General features: G+C 38.3%; 1 protein-coding gene across 5 annotated transcripts in view; it reads right to left on the bottom strand.

The window, feature by feature from the left end:
- Positions 1–20,933, bottom strand: part of VPS13B (vacuolar protein sorting 13 homolog B) — an 868,795-nt gene that overhangs the window by 299,312 nt on the left and 548,550 nt on the right. The gene's annotated exons all lie outside the window — the stretch shown is intronic.

The following is a 20,933-nucleotide window of genomic DNA, read 5'->3' as shown; positions in this document are numbered from 1 at the left end:
TTAATAGCCCCATTATTATCTGTAAGGAAATGAAGTTCAAGTACTGGGCTAAGGCTACACAATGAGAACGAAGGTTCCAGAATTGGACCTGGAGGGCAAGTTGACACCAAAACAGCTTTTGGCCTCTATTTTAGTTCTTCTTTATGTATTCGCAGCTTTCATCAGTTATTTAGCAGAATATTTTTACCTGAAATTTAAAATTATTAATAATTTCACAATCCAGCATATAAACAGAACCAAAGACAAAGACCACATGATTATCTCAATAGATGCAGAAAAGGCCTTTGACAAAATTCAACAACCCTTCATGCTAAAAACTCTCAATAAATTAGGTATTGATGGGACATTTCTCAAAATAATAAGGGCTATTTATGACAAACCCAAGCGAATATCATACTGAATGGGCAAAAACTGGAAGCATTCCCTTTGAAAACTGGCACAAGACAGGGAATGCCCTCTCTCACCACTCCTATTCAACATAGTGTTGGAAGTTCTGGCCAGGGCAATCAGGCAGGAGAAAGAAATAAAGGATATTCAATTAGGAAAAGAGGAAGTCATATTGTCCCTGTTTGCAGACGACATGATTGTATATTTAGAAAACCCCATCGTCTCAGCCCAAAATTTCCTTAAGCTGATAAGCAACTTCAGCAAAGTCTCAGGATACAAAATCAAGGTGCAAAAATCACAAGCATTCTTATACACTAATAACAGACAAACAGAGAGCCAAATCATGAGTGAACTCCTATTCACAATTGCTTCAAAGAGAAAAAAATACCTAGGAATACAACTTACAAGGGATGGGAAGGACGTCTTCAAGGAGAACTACAAACCACTGCTCAAGGAAATAAAAGAGGATATAAACAAATGGAAGGACATTCCATGCTCATGGATAGGAAGAATCAATATCATGAAAATGGCCATACTGCCCAAGGTAATTTATACATTCAATGCCATCCCCATCAAGCTACCAATGACTTTCTTCACAGAATTGGAAAAAACTACTTTAAAGTTCATATGGAACCAAAAAAGAGCCCTCATTGCCAAGACAATCCTAAGCAAAAAGAACAAAGCTGGAGGCATCATGTTACCTGACTTCAAACTATACTACAAGGCTATAGTAACCAAAACAGCATGGTACTGGTACCAAAACAGAGATATAGACCGATGGAACAGAACAGAGCCCTCAGAAATAATGCAGTGTATCTACAACCATCTGATCTTTGACAAACCTGACAAAAACAAGAAATGGGGAAAGTATTCCCTTTTTAAAAAATGGTGCTGGGAAAACTGGCTAGCCATATGTAGAAAGCTGAAACTCAATCCCTTCCTTACACCTTATACAAAAATTAATCAAGATGGATTAAAGACTTAAATGTTAGACCTAAAACCATAAAAACCCTAGAAGAAAACCTAGGCAATAACTTTCAGGACATAGGCACGGGCAAGGACTTCATGTCTAAAACAACAAAAGCAATGGCAACAAAAGCCAAAATTGACAAATGGGATCTAATTAAACTAAAGAGCTTCTGCACTGCAAAAGAAACTACTATCAGAGTGAACAGGCAACCTACAGAATGGGAGAAAATTTTTGCAAGCTACTCATCTGAAAAAGGGCTAATATGCAGAATCTACAAAGAACTCAAACAAATTTACAAGAAAAAAGCAACCCCATCAAAAAGTGGGCAAAAGATATGAACAGACACTTCTCAAGAGAAGACATTTATGCAGCCAAAAAACACGTGAAAAAATGCTCATCATCACTGGTCATCAGAGAAATGCAAAACAAAACCACAATGAGATACCATCTCACACCAGTTAGAATGGTGATCATTAAAAAGTCAGGAAACAACAGGTGCTGGAGAGGATGTGGAGAAATAGGAACACTTTTACACTGTTGGTGGGACTGTAAATTAGTTCAACCATTGTGGAAGACAGTGTGGCGATTCCTCAAGGATCTATAACTAGAAATACCATTTGACCCAGCCATCCCATTACTGGGTATATACCCAAAGGATTATAAATCATGCTGCTATAAAGACACATGCACACGTATGTTTACTGCGGCACTATTCACAATAGCAAAGACTTGGAACCAACCCAAATGTCCATCAATGATAGACTAGATTAAGAAAATGTGGCACATATACACCATGGAATACCATGCAGCCATAAAAATGATGAGTTCACGTCCTTTGTAGGGACATGGATGAAGCTGGAAACCATCATTCTCAGCAAATTATTGCAAGAACAAAAAACCAAACACCGAATGTTCTCACTCATAGGTGGGAATTGAACAATGAGAACACTTGGACACAGGGTGGGGAACATCACACAGCAGGGCCTGTTGTGGGGTTGGGGGAGGGAAAGCATTAGGAGATATACCCAATGTAAATGATGAGTTAATGGGTGCAGCAAACCAACATGGCACATGTATACATATGTAACAAACCTGCACGTTGTGCACATCTACCCTAGAACTTAAAGTATAATAATAAAAAAAATTATTAATTTCAAAGGAAGTACATGGTAAAAGATGAAACTGGAAAACATTATTGAGAAAGCAAAATTTGTGCTGGTATAGATCTTCAAGTCCACTGCGTATATTCTTAGTTTTCATTTTATCAACTAATAATACATTTATGTTTCGTTAGCAAGCCATACCTCAAATTTCCCTTCAAGCTATTAACTTAATATTCCTTTTAAATATGCCCTTATTATTCCCTTATATCATAAAATGTTAAAGTTCAAATCAGAGAATTGGCATAAATTATCTCATGAAAAAGCCTAGTTAAAATTCAAGTCTTTCTACACCATTTTTTGTTTTTATCAGAGTAGTCCAGAGAATACTCTGGTATTTTGTTAAACTTGCAATGAGCAGACCTCTATATGGTGTCTGCCAAAAAAGCAAATTGGATCATCTGGTTCTATGACACATAAGTATTGGATTTCAAGAAAGTCAATTCTAAAGAATTAAGAGATCTGGTGAGTAGAGAGTAACAGGAAGAAGTATTAAAATCTGTGACTATAGAGGAAGGGTTGAGATCCTGAGAGACGTCATAATTATAGCCTAATAGCTCAAATTCCATAAAATGACCAATGTGAGAAACATATAACATCTGATGTGCTCTCATAGGGGAGTGCTAAAATATATGGTGTATTAAAAATACCTTAAAATGGAAAAGTTGGCAGGGAACCAAATAAGAGCAAACACTAACAACCAAGGGCAATGAAAAAAAGGGTACTTGTCCATATTATACATTTCTCTCCATCATGTGATAAATTAAATCAGTAACACAAAATGTGAAAGACCTTTGACCTTAGAAGTAGTAACAAAATATAAATAAGTCAGTCGTCTTATAAAACTATTATTTTTATGGTATATAGTATTAAGTTTTATGATATCTCTGGTAAATATTTGAGGTAATGGTAAATATTTTTAAAAATCATTGAAAATCTTTACAGATTCAAATATTTTCAGGAATAAATTCAAAAGAAAAACAGAAAAGAAACACTGAATAACTACAATTAAGAATTAAATTCTGTCAATATTTTACCATATAACAGTCTAAGTTTCAAAATTCAAAAGAAGGAACTAAAACACAAAGTATTAACTGAGGTTGTTAATGACCTTAGGGTCATTAAATTGAGAGGGTCAGCACTCTTAATGAATCAAGGGAATAGAGTTTAACAGGTATTTGAGATAAGGCAAGGATTTTTAAATGAGCTGCCTACCTAGATCTGGGGCCCCTGAAGGGCCAGAAAAACATCAACCCATCAGAAACAGGAAAGAATAAGAAAGTTTGCCTGTCTTGGCAAGAGAGCTTGTTGAAAAAACAAATATCTCCCTGGAAAATTAAAAATAATGAGAAATATCCTACATGTATTAAGTGGCTCTAACTTATATTACCTGGGTGGTCCTCAAATACCCCTTCTGTTATTTATACAGCAGTAGCACCAGAATTTTGATAACCCTGGGGCATCTGTCAGAAACAGATGCAAAACCTCTCTAGAAAACATGTCCTCAATGACAAAAAGGATACTCAAGGAAAAAGATCATTGAAGATAAGCTTCTAATACAGACTATTTTATATATACATAAAAATCCTTATTAGCAAGAGGAAAATTAGATCCCATTTTCAAAAGCATTATCAAGAACTTTTGATAATAAAATTTTAATAGATACTAAATTACAATAAAAATTTTGCTCAAAATTACTAAAAACATACAGAATTAAAAAAACATAAGAAGGGGGGAGGAGCCAAGATGGACGAATAGGAACAGCTCCGGTCTACAGCTCCCAGCGTGAGCGACGCAGAAGACGGTGATTTCTGCATTTCCATCTGAGGTACCAGGTTCATCTCACTAGGGAGTGCCAGACAGTGGGCGCAGGCCAGTGGGTGCGCGCACCGTGCGCGAGCCGAAGCAGGGCGAGGCATTGCCTCACCTGGGAAGCGCAAGGGGTCAGGGAGTTCCCTTTCCGAGTCAAAGAAAGGGGTGACGGACGCACCTGGAAAACTCGGGTCACTCCCACCCGAATATTGCGCGCTTCAGACCGGCTTAAAAAACGGCGCACCACGAGACTATATCCCACACCTGGCTCGGAGGGTCCTATGCCCTCGGAATCTCGCTGATTGCTAGCACAGCAGTCTGAGATCAAACTGCAAGGCGGCAGCGAGGCTGGGGGAGGGGCGCCCGCCATTGCCCAGGCTTGCTTAGGTAAACAAAGCAGCCCGGAAGCTCGAACTGGGTGGAGCCCACCACAGCTCAAGGAGGCCTGCCTGCCTCTGTAGGCTCCACCTCTGGGGGCAGGGCACAGACAAACAAAAAGACAGCAGTAACCTCTGCAGACTTAAATGTCCCTGTCTGACAGCTTTGAAGAGAGCAGTGGTTCTCCCAGCACGCAGCTGGAGATCTGAGAACGGGCAGACTGCCTCCTCAAGTGGGTCCCTGACCCCTGACCCCCAAGCAGCCTAACTGGGAGGCACCCCCCAGCAGGGGCACACTGACACCTCACATGGCAGGGTATTCCAACAGACCTGCAGCTGAGGGTCCTGTCTGTTAGAAGGAAAACTAACAAACAGAAAGGACATCCACACCGAAAACCCATCTGTACATCACCATCATCAAAGACCAAAAGTAGATAAAACCACAAAGATGGGGAAAAAACAGAACAGAAAAACGGGAAACTCTAAAAAGCAGAGCACCTCTCCTCCTCCAAAGGAACGCAGTTCCTCACCAGCAACGGAACAAAGCTGGATGGAGAATGATTTTGACGAGCTGAGAGAAGAAGGCTTCAGACGATCAAATTACTCTGAGCTACGGGAGGACATTCAAACCAAAGGCAAAGAAGTTGAAAACTTTGAAAAAAATTTAGAAGAATGTATAACTAGAATAACCAATACAGAGAAGTGCTTAAAGGAGCTGATGGAGCTGAAAACCAAGGCTCGAGAACCACGTGAAGAATGCAGAAGCCTCAGGAGCCGATGTGATCAACTGGAAGAAAGGGTATCAGCAATGGAAGATGAAATGAATGAAATGAAGCGAGAAGGGAAGTCTAGAGAAAAAAGAATAAAAAGAAATGAGCAAAGCCTCCAAGAAATATGGGACTATGTGAAAAGACCAAATCTACGTCTGATTGGTGTACCTGAAAGTGATGCGGAGAATGAAACCAAGTTGGAAAACACTCTGCAGGATATTATCCAGGAGAACTTCCCCAATCTAGCAAGGCAGGCCAACGTTCAGATTCAGGAAATACAGAGAACGCCACAAAGATACTCCTCGAGAAGAGCAACTCCAAGACACATAATTGTCAGATTCACCAAAGTTGAAATGAAGGAAAAAATGTTAAGGGCAGCCAGACAGAAAGGTCGGGTTACCCTCAAAGGGAAGCCCATCAGACTAACAGCGGATCTCTTGGCAGAAACCCTACAAGCCAGAAGAGAGTGGGGGCCAATATTCAACATTCTTAAAGAAAAGAATTTTCAACCCAGAATTTCATATCCAGCCAAACTAAGCTTCATAAGTGAAGGAGAAATAAAATACTTTACAGACAAGCAAATGCTGAGAGATTTTGTCACCACCAGGCCTGCCCTAAAAGAGCTCCTGAAGGAAGCGCTAAACATGGAAAGGAAAAACCGGTACCAGCCGCTGCAAAATCATGCCAAAATGTAAAGACCATCAAGACTAGGAAGAAACTGCATCAACTAACGAGCAAAATCACCAGCTAACATCATAATGACAGGATCAAATTCACACATAACAATATTAACTTTAAATGTAAATGGACTAAATTCTCCAATTAAAAGACACAGACTGGCAAGTTGGATAAAGAGTCAAGACCCATCAGTGTGCTGTATTCAGGAAACCCATCTCACGTGCAGAGACACACATAGGCTCAAAATAAAAGGATGGAGGAAGATCTACCAAGCAAATGGAAAACAAAAAAAGGCAGGGGTTGCAATCCTAGTCTCTGATAAAACAGACTTTAAACCAACAAAGATCAAAAGAGACAAAGAAGGCCATTACATAATGGTAAAGGGATCAATTCAACAAGAGGAGCTAACTATCCTAAATATTTATGCACCCAATACAGGAGCACCCAGATTCATAAAGCAAGTCCTGAGTGACCTACAAAGAGACTTAGACTCCCACACATTAATAATGGGAGACTTTAACACCCCACTGTCAACATTAGACAGATCAACGAGACAGAAAGTCAACAAGGATACCCAGGAATTGAACTCAGCTCTGCACCAAGCGGACCTAATAGACATCTACAGAACTCTCCACCCCAAATCAACAGAATATACATTTTTTTCAGCACCACACCACACCTATTCCAAAATTGACCACATAGTTGGAAGTAAAGCTCTCCTCAGCAAATGTAAAAGAACAGAAATAACAAACTATCTCTCAGACCACAGTGCAATCAAACTAGAACTCAGGATTAAGAATCTCACTCAAAGCCGCTCAACTACATGGAAACTGAACAACCTGCTCCTGAATGACTGCTGGGTACATAACGAAATGAAGGCAGAAATAAAGATGTTCTTTGAAACCAACGAGAACAAAGACACAACATACCAGAATCTCTGGGACGCATTCAAAGCAGTGTGCAGAGGGAAATTTATAGCACTAAATGCCCACAAGAGAAAGCAGGAAAGATCCAAAATTGACACCCTAACATCACAATTAAAAGAACTAGAAAAGCAAGAGCAAACACATTCAAAAGCTAGCAGAAGGCAAGAAATAACTAAAATCAGAGCAGAACTGAAGGAAATAGAGACACAAAAAACCCTTCAAAAAATTAATGAATCCAGGAGCTGGTTTTTTGAAAGGATCAACAAAATTGATAGACCGCTAGCAAGACTAATAAAGAAAAAAAGAGAGAAGAATCAAATAGACGCAATAAAAAATGATAAAGGGGATATCACCACCGATCCCACAGAAATACAAACTACCATCAGAGAATACTACAAACACCTCTACGCAAATAAACTAGAAAATCTAGAAGAAATGGATACATTCCTCGACACATACACTCTCCCAAGACTAAACCAGGAAGAAGTTGAATCTCTGAATAGACCAATAACAGGAGCTGAAATTGTGGCAATAATCAATAGTTTACCAACCAAAAAGAGTCCAGGACCAGATGGATTCACAGCCGAATTCTACCAGAGGTACAAGGAGGAACTGGTACCATTCCTTCTGAAACTATTCCAATCAATAGAAAAAGAGGGAATCCTCCCTAACTCATTTTATGAGGCCAGCATCATTCTGATACCAAAGCCTGGCAGAGACACAACCAATAAAGAGAATTTTAGACCAATATCCTTGATGAACATTGATGCAAAAATCCTCAATAAAATACTGGCAAACCGAATCCAGCAGCACATCAAAAAGCTTATCCACCATGATCAAGTGGGCTTCATCCCTGGGATGCAAGGCTGGTTCAACATACGCAAATCAATAAATGTAATCCAGCATATAAACAGAGCCAAAGACAAAAACCACATGATTATCTCAATAGATGCAGAAAAAGCCTTTGACAAAATTCAACAACCCTTCATGCTAAAAACTCTCAATAAATTAGGTATTGATGGGACATATTTCAAAATAATAAGAGCTATCTATGACAAACCCACAGCCAATATCATACTGAATGGGCAAAAACTGGAAGCATTCCCTTTGAAAACTGGCACAACACAGGGATGCCCTCTCTCACCGCTCCTATTCAACATAGTGTTGGAAGTTCTGGCCAGGGCAATCAGGCAGGAGAAGGAAATAAAGGGTATTCAATTAGGAAAAGAGGAAGTCAAATTGTCCCTGTTTGCAGATGACATGATTGTTTATCTAGAAAACCCCATTGTCTCAGCCCAAAATCTCCTTAAGCTGATAAGCAACTTCAGCAAAGTCTCAGGATACAAAATCAATGTACAAAAATCACAAGCATTCTTATACACCAACAACAGACAAACAGAGAGCCAAATCATGAGTGAACTCCCATTCACAATTGCTTCAAAGAGAATAAAATACCTAGGAATCCAACTTACAAGGGATGTGAAGCACCTCTTCAAGGAGAACTACAAACCACTGCTCAAGGAAATAAAAGAGGATACAAACAAATGGAAGAACATTGCATGCTCATGGGTAGGAAGAATCAATATCGTGAAAATGGCCATACTGCCCAAGGTAATTTACAGATTCAATGCCATCCCCATCAAGCTACCAATGACTTTCTTCACAGAATTGGAAAAAACTACTTTAAAGTTCATATGGAACCAAAAGAGAGCCCGCATCGCCAAGTCAATCCTAAGCCAAAAGAACAAAGCTGGAGGCATCACACTACCTGACTTCAAACTATACTACAAGGCTACAGTAACCAAAACAGCATGGTACTGGTACCAAAACAGAAATATAGATCAATGGAACAGAACAGAGCCCTCAGAAATAACGCTGCTTACCTACAACTATCTGATCTTTGACAAACCTGAGAAAAACAAGCAATGGGGAAAGGATTCCCTATTTAATAAATGGTGCTGGGAAAACTGGCTAGCCATATGTAGAAAGCTGAAACTGGATCCCTCTCTTACACCTTATACAAAAATCAATTCAAGATGGATTAATGATTTAAACGTTAGACCTAAAACCATAAAAACCCTAGAAGAAAACCTAGGCATTACCATTCAGGACATAGGCGTGGGCAAGGACTTCATGTCCAAAACACCAAAAGCAATGGCAACAAAAGCCAAAATTGACAAATGGGATCTAATTAAACTAAAGAGCTTCTGCACAGCAAAAGAAACTACCATCGGAGTGAATAGGCAACCTACAACATGGGAGAAAATTTTCGCAACCTACTCATCTGACAAAGGGCTAATATCCAGAATCTACAGTGAACTCCAACAAATTTACAAGAAAAAAACAAACAACCCCATCAAAAAGTGGGCGAAGGACATGAACAGGCACTTCTCAAAGGAAGACATTTGTGCAGCCAAAAAACACATGAAAAAATGCTCATCATCACTGGCCATCAGAGAAATGCAAATCAAAACCACTATGAGATATCATCTCACACCAGTTAGAATGGCAATCATTCAAAAGTCAGGAAACAACAGGTGCTGGAGAGGATGTGGAGAAATAGGAACACTTTTACACTGTTGGTGGGACTGTAAACTAGTTCAACCACTGTGGAAGTCAGTGTGGCGATTCCTCAGGGATCTAGAACTAGAAATACCATTTGACCCAGCCATCCCATTACTGGGTATATACCCAAATGACTATAAATCATGCTGCTATAAAGACACATGCACACGTATGTTTATTGTGGCATTATTCACAATAGCAAAGACTTGGAACCAACCCAAATGTCCAACAATGATAAACTGGATTAAGAAAATGTGGCACATATACACCATGGAATACTATGCAGCCATAAAAAATGATGAGTTCATATCCTTTGTAGGGACATGGATGAAATTGGAAACCATCATTCTCAGTAAACTATTGCAAGAACAAAAAACCAAACACCGCATATTCTCACTCATAGGTGGGAATTGAACAATGAGATCACATGGACACAGGAAGGGGAATACCATACTCTGGGGACTGTGGTGGGGAGGGGGGAGGGGGGAGGGATAGCATTGGGAGATATACCTAATGCTAGATGACGAGTTAGTGGGTGCAGCGCACCAGCATGGCACATGTATACATATGTAACTAACCTGCACAATGTGCACATGTACCCTAAAACTTAAAGTATAATAAAAAATAAATTAAAAAAAAATAAGAAAAAAAGCAAGGCACTATTAAAAAGGGCAAATCAGGTTTGAAAAACAACCAAAGAGAATTTCCAAAAATAAAAAATACAGTTACTAAAGTTAAAGACATAATAGGTGGGATAAATAGCATTTAGGTATAGCTTAAGACTAGAATATAGATTTGAGAAAATTCCAGAATGTACTAAAATAAATTTTAAAATGCAAAGTTTAAAAGGAAAACGAAGAGACATGGAGAGATGAGTCCAACATATATAACTAGAATTCCAAAATGAGAGAACAGAAAGAAAGGAAAAGAGAAAATACTAAAGAAAAAATAGCTGAGGATTTTCCCAGAAATGATGAAATATAAGAATTCATAGACTCAGGAAGCACAGTGTGTCCTGGTTCAGACAAATACAAGGAAATCCACAAGCAGACATATCTTGGTGAAACTGCTCATCACCCATGATGATGAAAAGATATTAAATTCAGCTGGAGAAAACAGATTACAGCATTTGAAGGCACATAGGGTTACAGGAGCTGTAGAATCAATAATTCGCTGATACTCCAATAAAACAATGGTTTAATGTATGTCTATATTGTCCACATAAACAAAGAAATGGTATAATTATCTGTACCTATCATGTAGTAATATAGAGGATTATGTCCATAGAAATTTATTAAACCCTCGATGAAAATAACAAAACATTGACTATTTTAAGGTTCTAAGCAAATAACAGAAAAATAATCATGTGAGTTGGCAAAAGCTGTTCTAGTAAGCTTTGGGAGGTATAGATTGTAAACAAAAAAAAAGTATAGTTCTCTGAAATTGTTACTAAGCAAGAAGGCACAGGTGTATGCCACATGCACTCAAGAAAACACATGTGTCAGAAAGGCTGTGGTCATCTTTCTTGGACTCAGAATATTTACACTAAGGTTCCTCTGCCCATCTGTCATACATTTTGGTATGCCTTTGTGGGAAATACTAAAGGAGTTTAAGAATCACACTTCAAAAACTGCATATTATGAAAGACCAGAAGTAGGAAAAGTGGTACGAAGGTTCCCAAAATATTCCACCAAAAAAGTCAGAATAAGAAATGCTACATGGTCTGTGTGCACAGAGCAATTCTTTTTTCTTTTTTTTTCCCTTTTGTGTATGAGAAAGGGTCTCCCTCTGTCTTTGTCACCCAGGCTAGAGTGGAGTGGCATGATCTTGGCTCACTGCAACCTCTGCCTCCTGGGCTCAAGTCATCCCAGTACCTCAGCCTCCTAAGTAGTTAGGGCTATAAGTGTGTGGACTGCACACCTGGCTAATTTTTGTATTTTTTGTAGAGACGGGGTTTCGCCATGCTGCCCAGGCTGGTGCACAGAGCAATTCTTATGCAACATAAAGATTTTTTTAGTATGTCATTATGGCTGAACTTTAGATGGAAGATGCTAGAGCAGAAGATACTTAAAACTTGTGGTAATCGGCCAGGCGTGGTGGCTCACACCTGTAATCCCAGCACTTTGGGAGGCCGAGGCAGGCGGATCACGAGGTCAGGAGATCGAGACCATCCTGGCTAACATGGTGAGACCCCGTCTCTACTAAAAATACAACAACAACAAAAAAATTAGCCGGGCGTGGTGGCGGGCGCCTGTAGTCCCAGCTACTCGGGAGGCTGAGGCAGGAGAATGGCGTGAACCCGGGAGACAGAGCTTGCAGTGAGCCAAAATTGCGCCACTGCGCTCCAGCCTGGGCGATAGAGCAAGACTCCATCTCAAAAAAAAAAACAAAAAAACAAAAAAAAAAACTTGTGGTAATCACCTGAGACCATCTCTTACAGTAGTTATTCCTAAATATGAAAACAGTAACATTCCCAAACATTTATTATAAACAATCTGCTACCTGGAAAATTATGTGTTACATAAACCTATTCCTAGATATTCTTCTGTTTATATTAATGGGAGGCATAAAGATAAATAATTTAAATCCTATAGGAACTTAAAAAATGAAATAGTTGGCCAGGCATGGTGACTCATACCTGTAATACTAGCACTTTGGGAGGCCGAGGTGGGTGGATTGCCTGAGGCCTGGAGTTCAAGATCAGTCTGGCCAACATGGTAAAACCCCATCTCTACAAAAAATACAAAAGTTAGCCAGGCGTGGTGGCGTGGGCCTGTAGTCCCAGCTACTTCGGAGGCTGAGGCAAGAGAATCGCTTGAACCCGGGAGGCAGAGGCTGCAGTGAGACGAGATTGCACCACTGCACTCCAGCCTGGGTGACAGAGCAAGACTCCGTCTCAAAAAAATAATAATAATAATAATAATAGTTATCGGTATATATCCATTTAGAGGCTTTTTTTTCAACAAGAGCACTATCCAATGACTTTCAAATGCAATTAAAATAAAATTCAAACTCCCTCTGACTTACAAAATCATTCATTATTTAGCCCTTTTCTCCCTAAAACTCCTCTGCTATTACTTCTTTCCTCCCAGCCAGGCATGATCCCTTAAACGTGCTCAACTTGTTCCTACTCGAGTGTCTTTGCTCTTCCTAAAACACTCTCAGCAGAAACACTCCAGGTGTATTTGAACAGATAGCTCATTTTTGTCATTCAGGTATTAGAAGGGGCCTTCCCTGAGCTCCAATCTAAGGAAATTTCCCAATTACTCTTATTATATTACTCAGTTATATTATTTTCATAGCATTTATTACTCTGAAATTGAGAAACATGGATTGAGGGCTCCCTATGGTGCCAGGTCCTTTGCTAGGTGCTGAAACAACAATGGCAAAAATGGATACATAATGCTGTTTCTCATGGAATTCAGTTTAGCAGGAAAGATAACTAAACAAAGTAATCATAAGGTATGATAAGTGTAATAATAAGGAAAGTACAGAGTGGTGTGGAAATACTCAATAGGGGACCTAATCTTTTATCTCAAGGTGCTGAACATACATAAAGAATTAATCTATAAAGACATATACAGCATCTTGTGCACAATGCTACAAGAACTACAGCTTGAAATGATGATTTTTAAGGTACATTTAAAGAAAGTATCAGTATAAATTTAGTTCGGCAAAATTAAATAATGTTAAAATAAAATATTCTCATTCTTGAAAAAAAAAAAACACCAACAAAAACTTTCCTGCCAAAACAAAAGAACAAAACAAAGGTTAATATATTTGTAATGGAGATCACAAGTGCTACGTCTATTTATTACAATACCTAGAAGACAGTTTTATGAGCATACTAAATTAAAATATTAACTTAATTCAATTTTACTGAGATGTCCAATGGATAATAGCTCTGATTCCAGTTGTTTATATCTATAACCTGGAACTGCTGGTCATCTAATTTTACTTGTTAGAACTTTTCAAAGGAAAAGCTTAAAAAAAAACTTCATGGAAGAGGGAGCGACTAGGGGTATTGCTGAATGTTTCTCAGAGAAGAGAACATTAGAAACTGTGTTGAGGATTTAGATAGGAATATACTAAGGGAGAGAAGGTCAGGAGATTTTTTAAATTTCATTTTTAAAGCTTCAATAATATGGCTGGGTACAGTGGCTCACACCTATAATCCAGTGCTTTGGGAGGATGAGGCAGGAGGATCGTTAGAGCCCAGGAGTTGGAGGTTACAGTGAACTATGATCACGACACAGTGAACTATAAGTGACACAGGGAGACCCTGTCATTCATAAATAAACCAGTAAACTTCAATAGTATGTACTGTTGTACCAGTTATAGTGCGCACAGAATTACACAGGATAATGTATAAAAGTTACATGTTGTACAAATGCTTTTAAAATACATTCTTGATATAATCCTGTTTGGCCCCTTCTCTTAAAAAGAAAACACCATGGCTGGGCACAGTGGCTCACGCTGGGCACAGTGGCCTCTCACTACTTTGGGAGGCCAAGGCTGGTGGATCACCTGAGGTCAGGAGTTCAAGACCAGCCTGGCCAACATGGTGGAACCCCGTCTCTACTAAAAATACAAAAATTAGCTGGGCGTGGCGGCACATGCCTGTAATTCCAGCTACTCAGGAGGCTGAGAGGCAGGAGAATTGCTTGAACCCAGGAGGCGGAGACTGCAGTGAGCTGAGACTGCACCACTACACTCCAGCCTGAGTGACAGAGTGAGACTCCATCTCAAAAAAAAAAAAAAAAAAGAAGAAGAAAACACCATAGGAGGGAAACTGGCTATTTAGGGCTTTGGTCAGTTGGGTTTCAATGAATCAAGGCATTATGTATCCATCCATCTTAGCTGTAAGATGACTGTAAAGTAATTGAAAATATAGAAGATTTTAAAATTTTATCGTATGCTACCATGATAATTATATACAATTTAAACATTTTCTTATTTTTTAGTGCCTACTATATCAGTCAGTAACTACACTAAGATATAAAGAAGAGTAAGACCAGGCAAGACAGGATATCTGTCCTGTTATATCTACACCATCTTTTTATATTGCCACAGGACACTCTCAGCCAACATGTAAGGAAGAAGATATCTGCTGGCTGCTAAGCATGAAAAACCAACTGCTGCCTCCTGTTGTAACATGAATCCTTTTGCCTTCCCACTCACTTTCCAGGAACTTTTTAGGCAGGAAGAAAAATTCACATTTTTCATGTAAAGGCATGGTAAGGTTTAAGGAAATTATAAAATCATATCATTCAAGTAGGTTTAGGTCAATCTAGGCATTAACCTACAAAGTATGAGAATTAGATTTGGCCTCCCAAAGTAGTGAGAGACCACTGTACCCAGCATGAGCCACTGTGCCCAAATTTTGCTTAGGTCTTAGCTTGACGTCCTCACAAATTAGTAAGATAAAAGTGATGTTTTTCAGGTTGAAAATTTAAAACAAAGAAAACTTCTTTCTTTCCATATTCCTATCTACAATTCCAGATGCAATTCTGGAAAAAATCTCATGTTTGATTAATCACTAATCAAACTATGCTGGGGGTCCTGTGCGGTGTGAACATTTGGGGAATAGTCTCAAAAATAAAAATAAAAGAGATCTAAGGACACAGAGAATAGTCGTAATCTCTCAGAAATAAAGCTAGAAATATATGGTTTAGGAATTTTAATGCCTACACATAGCCATAGTTCCCCATATTCAATGTTACCAATCCTGAGAAGTATAAGACTGATGAACTTTAGGAATATGTCATGTCAGATTCAAAGTCAGCTTGCTAAGCAAACATAGTAACAACAATTTTTAAAATTCTTTATGTGTAAAAAAAAAAAAGCCCACAGAGTATTACATGTAATTTATTATGTGTATATAAAAATATTTTAACAAACAAATATGCTGTAACTATTTCTCTGACAATGAAGTTTAAAAGATAAATTACCTAACAAAATCAAGTCAGAGATAGGAAGAAATAAAAGTATTATGATAAAAACAAAATTATTTACTTTTAAGTGTACTTTTGCAAAGTCTATTAGAATTATATCTTTAAATATTATACATGAGAAAATTATATCAATATTAACTTGGAGAATTAAGACTTAGTGGCACTTTCAGGTAATCATAAGATAAACTTTCCACCTCCCCCTAAAGCACTAGTATCCATATAAAGCAGCAAGTCACTTGAATGTGCAAACTGCACATGGCAGACATCAGTACATTTCCTCAGATTATAAAATAAACCCAGATGTAGCAAAAATGGTTGCTAAGAGAAAAAGAAAAAGAAAGTGATTAGCTAACAATGGACTTTAGCACAAGCCTACGAGGTCTGAGCCTTGAGCAGAAGAAAAGTAGTTGACTAGTAAGAGGAAGGAAACCAAGGTTCTACACATAGCTCTATTTTTTGTGACACTGGACAAGCCAAAGAACCACTTCAAATTTAGTTTACTGTAGTTTTTGTTTTATAACAACTTCCTAAGAATAATTCAGAGTTTAGAGTTTTGCAAAAGAGGAACCTTAACAACATTTGGAAGATGGAGGGAAATAATAGCCAATATTCTTTGCAAGTCTTCATGTTTTAAATGCAGTGAAAGACCAACGGAAAGGTGCTGGCAGATTCTGGCTTGTTCTCACTTTTCCTGTCTCTGTGATCACTTCTTCTTCCTGACTCTTGACCCTGCTGAACAACAGCAACTCCAGCCTCCCGGCCTTACCCCAGATGCAGAGGCCACAGCCTCCCATTAATGTCTACCAGCTCTCTGGTGGTTTCAGTCCACCAGTTGGATGTGCTGCTGGATGTTTCCCAGGTTCTTGAAAGCTCCAAAGTTTTTAACCAGGTCAAGTGCTTCAGGAGGGTTGGTTGTGACTTTGATCCTTCAACTCCCTCTTCTGGACCTTTACTTCTCAGCTTTTTCTACAACTGGGTAAGATTTTATGCCTAAAATGAATCTCTTACTCTGTAATACTCTATTGGTTCTGCTGCCTTAATTAAACCATGATATATTCCTTTGGAATAAAAAAAAATCAAGGTTTTAGGAACAGAAGATCTTCAAGTTTTAAAATCTGATGATTCTCTACACTTAACTTCCCTACTCCCCACTCCCTACAACATACACATAGAAGCACATCACAATTAAAGACAAAATTTGAGTAATGTACCCAGAGGAATGAATGAAAATCATTATAAAGGTTGCCATTTAATATTGGTCAGGGAAGTAAACACATTACTCTTCATTATATCTTTTGAATTTCATCTATATTACCTATTCAGAAACAGAATTATATTAAGGTCCTATTTATACATCTGTCAAGATTAATCATCAGAACTAAGCTACAACAGATCGAAAATTTTCTGTTTTTATTTGAATGAATATCTTTCATAAACATTCACATTCAGTCTCTTGATTAGTTGGCCCTACTTAATCATCACTCTGTCATTTATTAAGTTAGCCTTTATTTGGTATCTGTTATGTGCCAAGCATGACATTATGTGCCGGATAAAACATGCCACACTTTCATACTTCTAGCCTCTGGATCTACTGCTTCCTTCTTCAGAATGCTCCCTCTACTCTGCAGGCACCCATACTCTGTGGAAACAAGTTCAGAAGCCATGCACTCTGTGAAACCTTCTCTGAAACCCCACCGATAGACTCAATCATTCATTTCTCTTTTTTTTCTTTTAAAAAGAGAAATGAATGATTGACTACTTTGTACCTATGTCAACTTTGCATTAATTTATCTTTTTGCTTATGTGCCTGTGTCTAAGATCTCCTATGTATGTGGAATATATTTATCTTGATCTGGATGTGTTTCTTCTGTAAGCCTAACTATGCTATATTTGTCTATCATAGCATTCTTCACACTGCATTCTAATAGTTAAATAGCAAGTCTGTTTCTTTGATTGGATGCTGAACTTCTTACAGGACATATACTAGAATAATATTAGAAATTATTTCATTTTGTTTCTCCAGTGTAAAAGACCTTTGATGGCATACACTAGACATTCAAAAGTCTTTGTTTTTTATTACTCATTTATTTATTTGAGACAGGGTTTTGCTCTGTTGACGAGGATGGAGGTGAAGTGACATGATCATAGTGCAATGCAGCCTTGAACTCCTGGGCTTAACTGATCCTCCTGCTTCAGCCTCAAGAGAAGCTAGGACCATAGGTGCATGCTACCATGCCCTGCTAATTAAAAAAATTGTGTTGTTGTTGTTGAGACAAGGTCTCACTATGTTGCCTAGGCTGATCTTAAACTCCTGGCTTCAAGCGATCCTCCCGCTTTGGCCTCTCAAAATGTTAGGATTACAAGCATGAGCCATCAAAATTCTGTTAATTTTTGACCACACACAGCCATCAAAAGTCTCTGTCAATTTTTGATGAGGGTGACAGGATCATTCAATGGGGAAAGACTAGTATCTTTAGTAAATGATGACAGCACAACCGGAAACCCATATGTTAAAAAATGAAATTGGACCTTTACCTCATACCATAAACAAAAAAATTCCATTATAAAAAAATTTCTAAATCATATATCTGATAAGGGTATAGCATCTAGAATAAATAAAGAACTCTTACAACTCATCAACAAGAAGTCAAGCAACTCAATTAAAAAACAGCCAAAAGGCCAGGTGCGGTGGCTCACACTGGTAATCCCAGAACTTTGGGAGGCTAAGGCTGGTGGATCGCTTGAGGTTAGAAGTTCGAGGCCAGCCTGGCCAACCTGGGGAAACTCCATCTCTACTAAAAATACAAAAATTGGCAGGGCACAGTGGCAGGTGCCTGTCGTCCCAGGTACTTGGGAGGATGAGGCAGGAAAATGGGTTGAACCCAGGAGGCAGAGGTTACAGTGGGCTGAGATCATACCACTGCACTCCAACCTGGGTGACAAAGCAAGACTCTGTCTCAAAAAAGTGTGGGGTGGGGATGGGGGGGGGGCAAAAGACAAATAAGCTTTTCTCCAAAGAAAATACACAAACAGCCAACAAGCACACAAAAAGCTGCTCAAGTTTATTAATCATTATAGAGATGTAAGTGAAAACCACAACGATGTACCACCTCACACCCAGTAGGATGATGTGTTAGCTTACCAAAAAACAAACAAACAAAACAAAAGAAAGAAAGAAAAGTGAGTATTAGTAAGAATGTGGAGAAACAAACCCTCAAACATTGCTGGTGGGAATACAAAATGGTTCAGCCATTTTATGGTTGAAAAGAGTTTGGCAGTTTCTCAAAAAGCTGAATATAAAATTGCCATATGACCCTGTAATTCCACTTCTAGGTGTATACCCAAATATGTGAAAACAGGTACTCAAACAGGTACTTGTACAGCAATATCCATAGCAACATTATTCACAGTAGCCAAAAAGCAGAAACAGCTCAAATGTCCATCAGTGGATAAATGGATAGACAAATTGTAGTGTACAGATGATCCTCAACTCATAATGGGGTTATAACCTGACAAACTCATTGTAAGTTGAATGCATCATAAGTCAAGAATGTATTTAATACACTTAACCAATCAAACATCATAGCTTAACCTAGCCTATCTTAAATGTGTTCAGAACACTTACATTGGCCTTGGTTGGGCAAAATCATCTAACAGAAAGCCTAGCTTATACCAAAACACTGAATATCTCATGTAGTTATTGAATACTGTACTGAAAGTGAAAACCGGAATGGCTGTACAGGTATGCAAAGTACAGTTTCTACTGAATGCATTATTATTTTTGCATCATCATAAAGTTGAAAAATCTTAAATTGACCCATTATAAATCATAGATCACTCACATACACACAGTGGAATATTATTCGGCTATAAAAAGAATGAAGTACTGATATATGCTACAATTTGGATGAATATACAAAACAGTATGCTAAGTGAAAGAGGCCAGATATAAAAGGTCACATATCATATGATTCTATTTATATAAAATCTCCAGAATACATAAATTCATACAGACATGATAAATCCAGATTGGTGAATTTAGAGGCAGATTGGTGGTTGCTAGGAACTGGAAAGAGGGAGAAAGATAGAGACAAACTGCCTACCAGGCAACGGATTTTACTTTGGGGTGAAGAAAATGTTTTGGAACTAGACAGAGGTGGTAGTTGCTCAATATTGTAAATGTACTAAATGCCACTAAATGTTCACCTTAAATGGTTAATTTTATGTTATGTGAATTTATCTCCATAAATTATTAAAACACATACACACATACACAAACCATAAGTTAAATGAATTAAAAAACAAATAGGAGAGATACAACTAAGGCTAGGTGGCCATAAATTTCCTAGAAAAATAAGGCTCATGTTCTTTGTTATGATAGAATTTGTGATTTTTAAGACACAATAACCTGTGACTTTTATAAGCTGGCACCTCCTAAATCTGAAAACTGTGTAAAGATAAGGAATAGGAAGGCTTGAAGCTGGATGCTATCATGTGATATTTAGAGGTTATGATTAGTGTAGTTGATGCTGTGGTGTGCCACCAAGATTCTCCTTTATGATGAAAATATTCACTTCCCAGCTGCCATGCAAGTTGCATGCTGATGACTCCATTATTGCATTCCTCTCTGAAATTTACCCTGGCTGGCTGTATGTGCTTCTTCAACCAAATTTACACCCCTTCTCAGGGGCACATTCAATCACTTGTCAGTGAAGGACTACAATAATACATTTTATATACGGCAGTGCTATGTTCTAGGGATAAATCAATGAACATGATGGCGATGATCTCTGTCCTCAGGACCCAGAGGTAGTTATATAAGTAATTAGAATAAAATATGTTAAGTGATGTGATAGGAGCACACACAAATGAGACTTAACTTGGTCTTCTGACAGGCTCAGGGAAGGCTTCCTAGAAAACATGTCTACCATGATTTTATATTTAGAAAACCCCATCGTCTCAGCCCAAAATCTCCTTAAGCTGATAAGCAACTTCAGTAAAATCTCAGGATACAAAATCAATGTGTAAAAATCACAAGCATTCCTATTCACCAATAACAAACAGAGAGCCAAATCATGAGTGAACTCCCATTCACAATTGCTTCAAAGAGAATAAAATACCTAGGAATACAACTTACAAGGGATGCGAAGGACCTCTTTAAGGAGAACTACAGACGACTGCTCAATGAAAGAAAAGAGGACACAAACAAATGGAAGAATATTCCATGCTCACAGATAGGAAGAATCAATATCATGAAAATGGCCATACTGCCCAAGGTAATTTATAGATTCAATGCCATCCCCATCAAGCTACCAATGACTTTCTTCACAGAAT

This window comes from Pan paniscus, chromosome 7 (genome assembly GCF_029289425.2).
Source record: "Pan paniscus chromosome 7, NHGRI_mPanPan1-v2.0_pri, whole genome shotgun sequence".
NCBI classification, from domain to species: Eukaryota; Metazoa; Chordata; class Mammalia; order Primates; family Hominidae; genus Pan; species Pan paniscus.
This window is presented reverse-complemented; position numbering and strand designations above follow the sequence as displayed.